This window comes from Rhamphochromis sp. 'chilingali' (assembly GCF_963969265.1).
Source record: "Rhamphochromis sp. 'chilingali' genome assembly, chromosome: 4".
NCBI lineage: Eukaryota > Metazoa > Chordata > Actinopteri > Cichliformes > Cichlidae > Rhamphochromis > Rhamphochromis sp. 'chilingali'.
The window spans coordinates 39,795,571-39,806,900 of NC_137948.1; the positions used below are offsets into that span (position 1 = coordinate 39,795,571).

Genomic DNA, 11,330 nt, shown 5'->3' on the forward strand with positions numbered 1-11,330 from the left:
GTAAGTAGAAAAATCTAAGTATACACAACATGGCAGAAATGCAAAGATTATACTTTATTGCACATATCACTTTGTGGGAGACGATATTCTGTTACTGCAACAGCACAAAAAAAACCCACAAATATAAATGTTCTCAAAAATGTTAAAGGCAGCTTTAACAAATTCAATCTTATTCAGACATTCTGTATCAAAGACTGAAGGCATCCTGAAATGACTTTTGCCCAGGTCAGTCCGGGCTACAGCTGTGATCCGATTTTAAGTCGTAGGCAGCGTGAATACAACTTCTCATTCATCTTTTTTCCCCCTAAAAATCCTCACTTTATTAAACCAGCAACGTAAACAAGCCACAGGAATGTCAATATACGATAATTCATCCTATAAAATCTCATGTGTGATTGGCTATCTAAGGTTGACTTTGAGAAGGAACGTTCGGATCTCCATTGGCCTTAAGGTCACTCCCACGTGGACGGGTCTTGAAATGTCTTCAGCAGCGGCTTTTCTCCTGGAAAACAGACACATTATGTGAGCACAACCACAAACGACGCAAAGTGTTTTTGGTTGGTTAATCTTTAAACACACCAGCAGTGACACGGGTCAGTGACCAGCAACCAAGTCTCCTCACAAGGAACAAAATAACATGTTGAGCTCCAGAAACACCTTGTAGTATACATTACATTATGAAGCATATCAATCTGTTTATGACTCTTTATGGCTCCCTGCTGGCTTAATTAGCACCTGCAGGGAAACTGTTAAGTCGATGACTACAATCAGAGATTTAAAAGGCATCAGCAGATTTCTATCAGCCCAGCGCTCCTTCAGTGCATGGTCACCTGCCAGATGTTGAAAAATCCAGATGTTGCCAGTCTTTATATTACTATATAAAATATTATAAATAATGTAATGAAATTGTGACAACAGTAAACGAAGGCCAAAATCTGCAAATATCAGGGAATCCTCACTATGGAAGTGTGATTGAAGAGCAGTGTACTACAAAGCCAGAATAACGGATTACTGAATTATGTTAAGTGCAGTATATGTTTGCAAATAAGTTTCGTATTGAAGCCATACATTAAAAAAAAAAAAAAAGAACACTGACTGAAGCGCAGACTGTGCACTTCATTGTCACTGGATTATAAATGTATTCAGTTGGTGATGCAGAAAATGTGTAAATGTTTATATACTTTATTTTGCTGCTGCTACATTTCTTTCACACAGCTGGAACTGCAGCTACGAGCGCACAGAACACGCATCATTTAATCTATTAAATTATTTTCACTTTGATCTGACAACGAACCAAAGTGATTTCCACAGAAGTTCATACCTGGTCTCTGAGATTTTACCACCGACCTCCAAAATGCACAAAGCTCAAATATGGAATCCATATTAAAAAACACCCGAGGAGACGACATTCATTGAAATTTAGCCAAGTTTAAATCGAGTCAGACTGGAGAACACATCCAGCTTTGAATCTAGGGTGACGTTCAAAACTGCAGTGGTGAACTAACTGACACAACACTGGTGTCCTGTACCTTTCTCAGGAGTCCAGTCAAAACGTTTCATTTCATCTTTCCACTGATTGGCCGACAGGTTCAACTCAGCCACACCCAGAACCTCCAGAGTTGAAAACAGCTTCTGCACAGACAGGAAAGACGATGGGATTAGTTACAGCAAAACGACATTCCACTGCATTGCAAACGAGAAACGACTGAATGACAGATGACTGTACGGTCGCTTTGAGTGTAACAAGGTTTAAATTGTTTCTGAATGTCTGACCTGCAGGTTGACTGTGACTGCCTGAGAGCTCACTTTGCTCTCTGAGCTCTGGTACTGATGCTCCAGTCTCAGCAGCACTGAGTCTTCATCCCACTGACTGAGTGTCAGCAGGTGGACAGCAGGGGGCAGTGCAGCCAGGAGCCCTGAGAACTAAAAGACAAAGACCCCTCACTCACAGAAACCATGCCTTTAAAAAAAAAAAAAAAAGATTATTTAATGTATTCCAACCACATTTTCTATAAAATTACTACATAAAGTTGATATGAATTTCGACCAATCGCTGGCTCTGAAAACATGTCAGCAGCAGTTGCCACTAAAGGCAACACAGCTTAGCTCAGTTCCCCTGAGAGCGAGTGAAACCATGTCTAAAAAATGCAAATATGTACACAGCAGGACAGAAATGGGTTATAACCAGCAGCATAGACAGTTGGAGACAATGACTCAAAACAAGCAGCAGACTCTCACAGGAACAGCCTGCAGTTTGTACAGTGCAGGTCACAGCACTGTACAAAGCTTTTCTTAAGCTTACATACAGGAGTTTAAGGTGTTTGAACAGGAACCTGCAAGATGGAGGCCAGCTGGTTCTTGCACTGCTAATATTTCAAACACAGATCACATCACCGTGACTTCTGAAACCCGATTAGTGAAGTGTGTTAATAACATGACTTTAAAATACATGCAGTATTTGTACAAGTACTGTACGAATGTGCATGTGATTGGGTGAATGAGTAGAAAGGCACTATACAAGTACCAGTCCGTTTATCATTTACATACCTCCAGCTGAGTGTTTGGCTTCAGATCTCCATCAGTAAACGTAAGCAGCGGCTGCAACACCATCCCCTCTGCGAGGGGGCGGTGCGTGTCGGCAGCAGTCTGCGGGGGATCGAGGGTGAGCAGGAGGCGGCCGCGGACCACCAGCCCGTCTGGGAAGATGCCAGAGATCTCGTTGACAGGTTCACCAACACCGCGGAAATCATAGTGGAGCAGCCGGTGGTGGAGCTGAGGGTGAGGAGGTTGGATAGAGAGACTTTAATAAGAACTCCTTGTGTGCGCTTAGATGGGGTCAACATGCTAATGGTGATGAGCTACGACTTTTTGCCTCACCATGATCTCCAGTGAACCATTCTGGATGCTGCCTCCACCCTGAGAGCGATCCGTTACCACAGTGAGTTGGTCCACATCATCCTGAAGACACACAAGTGAAAGGAAAACATCACTTGTGATAATTCAATGAACTGACAGTGAATGCTCTTTGTTGCTTGTCTCTCCAAATGGAAGCTAACAAACACACAAACCTTGATATAAGCACGAGAGTTGATTGGGTAGTAGTTTCCAGCAATGGGCTCTGACTGTTTCAGGTTCCAGGTGGGCCAGAAGTCTTTCCTGTTTGGGGGGGACGGGACACACACACACTAAGTGTACAGAATTGGATTCTTTTAATGTAAAACTATCACATAACTGTACAGCTGTCTTACTTTGTATATAATCTGTAAAATACCATCCAAAACAACTGCAACAACTTTAAAAGGTTAAAATGCATTTTCCATCATCAAAAAACAAAAAGCAAACTCTTACTTCCTCTGCAGAACTTCTCTGCCGTTGGAATCAGTGTAGAAATATTCAGAGGTTTTGATGCTGGTGTCCAGACGAGTGATCACCTCCTTCCCCAGGCTGTCACTGAAAGGTCAAGACAGCAAGTGTGACGTGGGTTAAAGGTGGGTGGTGTGGGGAGCATTTTGGCAAAGATTCCTCACTTTTCCTTGAATTTATTTCTCTCGCTCACAAATAAAAAAATAAATAAATGGCTAAAATAGACCTGAAATTATGAGCTAAATCTATTCCCCAGTGGGTGTGCATGGAATCTTATGGTCTAAAATTCCCTCTTTCCATGAATTTATAATCTGACATGGGGAAAAAGATAACGGCGATCTAAGCCAATCACTTGCTATGATATGAGGAAATATTTAGAAGGGCAAAGCTCTGCTACAATATTGCCCCATATGAGGTTTTTCTCCCCTGAAAGATCAGTTGACATTAAGGCACTGAGCTTTTAGAAAGGTTGAAGAGAACAGAAATTTCAACAACCACTTATCTCTAAAAACATCTCCATTACATATGTAGTGTGCACGTGTTAAACTCACTCTATCGGCACAGGTCCCACAGTCCACTCGAGCTCCAGAGCTCTGCTGTCAGCATAGAGACGAACCACCTGAGACACCCAGGGAGCAAACCACTGCCTCACCTCCTGCACCACTGACGTCTGAGGATGAGAGCATTGCAGTACAAAATTAGACGCTGCATATTAGCCTCTAAACAGGGAGGTAAAACATGTTGGCATGTTCATTCTGACACCCACACATATAAAATGACAGCAGCCTATAATTTAGAAGTAAACTGAATAACAGTGTAAAAACAAAGCTTTGCTATGAGGAATCTACGTCTGGATACGAGCAAACATCTCTACCTTAATGATCTCCGTCTTGGCCGTCCGGCTGATGACGAAAGGTGTGGAAGAGTTGGGTCTGAAGATGTAGGCTCCAGAAGGCTGCCTGCTCTCTCATACTTGCTGCTGGCACACATACTGACCTGGCAGTCCACCGCTTTGCCACTAGCATCTGACACGCTGTACGCTGTTCCATTGACCGGCAGCCTGACGGGCCAAGTGACGGGCCGAGCGAGAGGGTTGTACACATTGAGAACTGAATGACAGACAAAAAGACAAGCGAGAGAAAGGCAGCGTGAGCATTCAGTCTTATCTGTAATTACACAGAATGTATTTACAATAACTGTAGCCCAGGTTTTTTAGGCTGTACACCTTGAATACACTGTTTGTTCCGAGGATAAATCTCAGAGGGTCAGAGTGTTCAGAATTACATTTAAGATGACATATTGTGGGGTTTTTTATTATGTTACCGGTGGATGGTTGTTAAACATGGTTTAAATGACAGGATCAGTACATGTACAAGTAAGACTTATGAGCCAAACCTTCAGATTTTAAATGCTCACTTTCAGACAGGATAGTGACTCGGGCATGCAGCTGTGACTCTACCCACTTGCTGTTCAAATGTCTTGATGCATCCTCAGTCATCCAGGTAAGGAACTTTTAAAAATTAATTCTGTTCATCTGGACGTAGAGTTTTCAGTGGGAGAAACATTTCGTCACTCATCCAAGTGACTTCTTCCGTTTCAGCTGACCGCAGGTTTCACTGATCACATTAACTGGGTGGACCATCACATTAGGTTCACCTGGGAGGTTATGGCAGGTTAGCCTTCTTAGACTGTGAGATTTACACCAGTAAAGGGGGACATTGTAAACAAATGCTCACGGGTGAGTATGTAAGGTTTGACTCTCATCATCCACTGGAGCACAAACTGAGTGTCATCAGGACGCTACAACAGACACAGCGGCCAGGGAAGTAGAAGAACATCACATCATGAAGGCCGTTGAGGTTATCACAGTAGATTCGCTCAGCAGACAAGCCGTTGAGAGCAGCCAGACTGTTACTGACTAAAACCTGAAAGAGAGACAACAGTTAGACAAGAAACCTGTGCAAGAAAGTTTGGACTGAAGAACACTTTCTGCTAAAGACATGATAATATATTTTCCTGTACAGAAAATGACAAATTTAGCACAAGTAACTTCTGTTGGGTAAGATAATGTACTGTGAAGCCTGGAGTACCCGACAGTGTTGCCAGCCGTTAGCAAGCTTCCTGGCGTAGTCATTTGCTACGTGTTGCTTTTCTGTGCCCGACACAGCGTCATGGTGCTGAGCCACAGCCATGGCTTTCTCTACCAATGAAAGCAGCCGTCACTCAATCTCTTGTCTGACATCCAATTGGTCTTAGTAACACAAATACAACTTTTAAAGGGTATCCATATTCTCTACCGGTTCACCAATTCACTGTTGTGGGGAGGCTGGAGCCCATCCCAGCTCTCCTACATCCTGGACAGGTCCATCACAGGAGTAGCACTTGAAGACAGTCAACCATTTATGGTCATGCTATTACATGTTAACCTAATACGTAAATCTTTAGACTGTGGCAGGAAGCCAGAGTACCTACAGTATGCCTATGCAGAACCCACTAAGGAGACACAAAAAAGATTCAATCAAATCTTACTCATGGTCTGGCTTTCACCTTCCCCAAAGGGTCCTTTCCTGGAAGCTGGACCACCAAATACCTCCAGCTGGTTACAAGTCTATTAAGAGGGAAAAAAATGTAAACACAATTTAAAAAGTCACACAGGTATAAATTTTCCACCATTAAACCTATATTTCCACATCTTAAGGTAGTTCTATAGACGCAGGATACCAGTGATAGCTTTATTAAGTGCCAGCTAACAGTGTGCTTCATGCTATATATTAGCATTTATTTGCTTACAGTTCATGTTAAGAGTTAGATAAACTTTGTTTTCACAGAACAAAATTTAAAGCTTGTTAGTGTAATGTGACAATGTTATACTTATCTAGCATATGTCATGCTAACATTCTTAAAGTTTGAATGTTAGCATGCTAACTACCATCTACACTAAAACAATTAAATTTTTCTGAAAGCTCTAAAGTAGTGGGACAGGACTTACAGTTACAGAGGTAATTCTAGAAAAGCAGAAGTTTGAATGTTGTGATGTCGTCGACACAAAGTGTAATGCCGAGCACACTGTAAAATCGCCCCGCACAAAGTAAATCTCAGAGTACCTGCAGGTTGCTGTTGCTGATCCTCTCATATCGCTTCAGCGCTGGTCTGCTTGTAAAGTAGCCGTCCAGAAATCATGAGCGTCGTCTGCATAGGGGAAGAAATCATCTGTCTTCAATGGCCTGGATAGAAAACCAATGGATTTAGCTGACATTAAAATGCAAAAGACGACACTTTTTACAATAGAGTTTAACACCAACAGTGCTGCTAGAACAAGAAAACATTATCCTGCCCCTTTAAAGTTCACAGTACCAGGTGAGGTTTGCTCGGTGCAGCTCCTGCAGGTAACAGGACGGTGTAGAGTAGAGCACGTTGACTTTGCTGCCATTTGCCTGCCGGGCATTTACATAGTGGATCAGCTTGTCCAGGTTCTTGTACCACAGGTTGGCATTCTCATATTGAAAGTCTGAGCCCATGGTCATGATGATGTGGTTGGTCTTATAGACCGTAGACTAAAAAAGGAAGAGGAAATAATGCTTAACAGATTAAACTAAACAAAAAGGAAGAAAAGGGAAGAGTGAAATTAAACAATTCACACATCTCTTCAATCACACACACCTCACACTATTCAAAGCACATTTATATGATGGCTAAAGTGGTGAATGTGGATTATTAAAGGAGGACATTGCATTACACTATCTGTAGATGTCTTTATTATTATGATCATGACAGGTTCATAAAATAAAACCAGACAGGTTGAGAAAAGATTTATGGGGACCTGCATGAAGATATGCTGACATTACTTGAAACAAGAGGTTCCTACTGAAATTTTACATGTCATGTTAGCTAGTCACAGCTGTATATGGGCTGGGATACACAGCATCCCTTCTGCTTCCTCTTTTTCTAAATCAGAAAGCGTTGTTTGATGTCTTTTGATTTAACATGAGCATTTTTTTTCATAGTGTTAGTTAAACATGCGGTGTTAAGAACACCACGTGACTGATAAATCAGTGTCTCTGTGCGCCAGTGTGGAGTTGTGTCCAACCTGACTGTTGGCGATGACGAGGAAGCGTCCCACCACATCATCAACATTATAGTCTTCAAGATCAGGATCGTCTCTGATAGGCGGGTCACTGCAGAGCTGGTCCCAACAGAAGCCCTCAGGAGGGTTGTAGCCATTAGGAAGGATCCCTGTTGGTTAACGGGGGCAAACGGTTAAAAAATAATGTGACACCGTCCTGTTGCTGAGTCCAGAAGTCATTAACATAAAGGGATGAAGAAAGAAACTTTGCATACCAGTAAAGAGGTCAGCCATTGGAGGAGTGAGGCTGTCGGAGGCTCTCCATAGAAGCTCCTGCTCCTTATTCCTCATCCTGCGAGCCCGGTCTTGATAGTCTAGACGACCAAAGAAGAAGCCATCGAATCCCATCTGCAGCAAAAGACAGAAAGTTAATGGTTAAAGGAAATTCAAATGGAAAGCCAGTGAACTAAATTGTGCCTTCATGTAATAATGCAGCATTCTGGAAATAAGCCCATTTGATTCATTGCAGAGCAGCAAATCTGATAATGACGATACAGCCAAAAATTTGTAATGACAAAACGGAGAGTCTTTCTCGACGTGAGTGCAACCTTCTAACTCTAATTAGCCTCAACTCTCTTCTTTAACTGATAAATTCTCCCATTTTAAGTCTCACTAGAAATCAGGCCTTCCTTAAGGTGACCAATTATGCTCATCCTTCTATTCTGCCCTATACTGCTGATATTAAACATGGCCAACGTTTGAAAGTGTGACAGTGAATGAGCTGAGCAATTCTGAAGTGTGACTCGTGCAAAACTCGAAGAATAAACATAAAGAGCTATGCTACCTGTGCAAACATGGAGGCGTGTTCCCAGGCGTGGCCAAAGGGGTCGATGTGCCAGGTGACGCGGGGACGGCCAAAGTCTCATTAAGGAACCTCAGACCAATGGTCATCTGGTCAATGACGGCGCTGTAGTGTATGGCAGCCTCGTCGCTCATACACCAACCACCATTCACAAATTCCAGACGGCCTGCGGGAGGAGCAGCTTTTGGTAAGGATGCACTGAAACACTTAACGCAGCTGTATAGTACTGAATGGGTATTTACCTTCATTAACCAGCTGTTTGACTGTCTGCTGCACGCTGGAGCTCTGACTCTTCCACCAGCGGTAGAAAAAGGCCGTCTCCACATAGATGAACCTCCTGTCTTGATTCTTCAACAACTGATCCACAACTGAGTCCAGGATGTACTGACCAGCATGCTGGATGTCATTACGATCTACGCACACAAATGTGCACAGATTTAGGACAAAAGAGACATTATTTTGTAACACAGAAGTCAATGCTTCAAGAAGTGGTCAGAATTTAGTTGCTGTGTGTCACAGTTTGAAAAATATTTATTTGCACTAACGTATCTTAACAGCAAGAAAGTATATGTGCTCATCTGCATTCATGCATATGCCCAAACAAACCACCCTCAGTGCAGATGAGTTCTGCTTACATATTAACCCAGACTGGAAATCAATATCAGATGGTAAATAATGGTAAATGGCCTGCATTTGTATAGCGCTTTTCTAGTCCCTAAGGACCCCAAAGCGCTTCACACTACATTCAGTCATTCACCCATTCACACACACATTCACACACTGGCGATGGCAAGCTACATTGTAGCCACAGCTGCCCTGGGGCACACTGACAGAGGCGAGGCTGCCGGACACTGGCGCCACCGGGCCCTCTGACCACCACCAGATGATGGTCACCTGCACAACACCTGGCCTTACAACTTACTATAAACAACATGTGACATTAAAATAAGCAAGCTCGACAATCAATTGCACTAAAAGCATAAAACTCTAAAGCAATGAAGAAGTAAACTGTTGCAGTAAACAGTACATTATGAGGCAGCGTGAAATACACGACAGAGTATAAAATGAAACAAAGGTGTTTTAATATCGTCTTCTGATACATTTCAACAGTAGCTCGGGCCACTTCGGGGGTGGGGTGCCCTCGGCCTCTCGGCCTGGGGCTCGGTCACTCTGGCGCAGCTGGCTGCCGGCGGAGCTCCCGGGCGCGTCACTGCAACTCCCCCTGGCTTCTGCTCCGCAGCTGCTGAGTGAGCCCTCATCTGGGACTCTCCTCAGCTCTTTCTGGGACAGTGGCACAGCTGCCCCTCTGTTGTCTTCCTTGGTCTCTTGTGCGAGTGTGAGAGTAAACACAGAGCAGGAGGTTGGCTAATAGCTTCACAGTGTTTTTTCTGTATGTGTCACACTGACCTCCATAGTAGTACTGGTCCACAGTCTTGAGCCAGCCAACGTCATCATGTGTGTGCGGGATCAGGTGGACATTCAACATGCCCGGCTTGGTGGCATGACATGACTGCACACAGACACACACTCTATGAATACAGCTGTACTGCTCTGTCGGAAGAGTCATAATGTCGACAAATATTCACTCCAAAAAGTGATCGTCTGCCAAAAACTGATTTCTGGTATTTACCAAAAAAGGATTGCTCGCATTTAAACTTCTATACATAACTTGTTAGTCTATAATATGTGAAACCTATATCAAATGTATCCCTCATGAATGATACAAGTCATCTTGAGCCACAAACAACATTCCTGTAACAAAGTAGAAGCTGCAATCAGTTTTTGGCAGTGACTTTTATATATCCTTTATTTATGCAGTTAAAAGAAGCTTGTTGACATTAAAAACGTGTTTTAAAGAAGAATCTGGCCAAGAGGACAGCAGATATTGAAAGACATCTAACAATAGTTCTGTAAACATATTTTAAGTGGAAAAAAATGATGGAATTGGTTGTAATGTAAGTGCAATAAGACAGAGTTGAAAAAGATGTAACTTTAAAATGTTATATCTAGCCCCTTTGTAAAGCCTGTTGACCGAAGTCTATTTGCCAACATAGGTAAAGATATTACACATAAAAACACAGGTAGACATTGGAAATCAGTTTTTGGCAGGCGGGCACTTTTTTGGCACAACACCAGCACTTCAATGTATGTGAGCACAGTCATGTGAGTGAAACAGAAAGTAGCGCTAACAGCTCCACTGAGCTTTTTGACATGTACCTTAACCCTAACACATGTAAATAAAATACAAAAGCGCGACATAAAGTAGCTAACCTCGTATCCGCAGGTTGGAACGTCTATTTTCTTCTCGCCGAGAGGAAAACTTAAAACCACGCTGAGGATAAACAGGAGAGCTGCCCGCCATGTTGGAAAACAACCCGAAAATCATGTGACATCTGTTTATGTTGAGGTGGGTCACGTGACCGTCACCCTGTCTACCGCATCTGACTTGAAGGCACTGGGGAAAAGTAAGCGACAAACCGCGGAATGCGCTCTTCTGGACACACACACACACACACACACACACACACACACATATATATATATATATATATATATATATATATATATATATATATATATATATATATATATATATATATATATAGATATGTATTTTTTTTATATATATATATCACTGTATATAATGTATGTAATCACTGTACTGTTTATATGATAATAAACAGAACAGTGATAATAAACAAAGAAAGGTAAAAATTAAGTTAGTTAAATATATATCAATTAATTTGCAGACATGACCTTTTTGTACCCTTCCTGACACTAAGCAAGAGTTCTAGCATTTGCAGCCCAATAATAAAACTAAAAACATGGCAGACCAAATCCACCCTCAAGTTTAGACTTAGATAGATGAACTTTTGATATCCTATGATTTTTATAGCCCCAAACAAATGGTAATACTACTGACTCGATCATTTGAAAAATTGCTTATTCAAAAAGATAGGTACGTTTAAAAACAGACATAAGAATTTAGGGAGAGAAACCATTTTGATTGCATTTATGCGACTCATCATGCAAACAGGGAGA

General features: G+C 42.2%; 1 pseudogene across 1 annotated transcript; it reads right to left on the reverse strand.

The window, feature by feature from the left end:
- Positions 1-39: 39 nt before the first annotated feature.
- Positions 40-10,670, reverse strand: LOC308395041 (lysosomal alpha-mannosidase-like; annotated as a pseudogene). Its single transcript, XR_013974796.1, has 20 exons — positions 10,560-10,670; positions 9,696-9,798; positions 8,531-8,701; positions 8,271-8,454; positions 7,702-7,834; positions 7,451-7,596; positions 6,718-6,917; positions 6,468-6,587; positions 5,893-5,971; positions 5,454-5,563; positions 5,130-5,288; positions 4,238-4,569; positions 3,915-4,033; positions 3,349-3,450; positions 3,069-3,156; positions 2,878-2,958; positions 2,548-2,772; positions 1,774-1,923; positions 1,530-1,632; positions 40-502 (listed from the first exon to the last, which is right to left on the reverse strand). The product of XR_013974796.1 is annotated as a lysosomal alpha-mannosidase-like (transcript).
- Between the last annotated feature and the right edge of the window lie 660 nt (positions 10,671-11,330).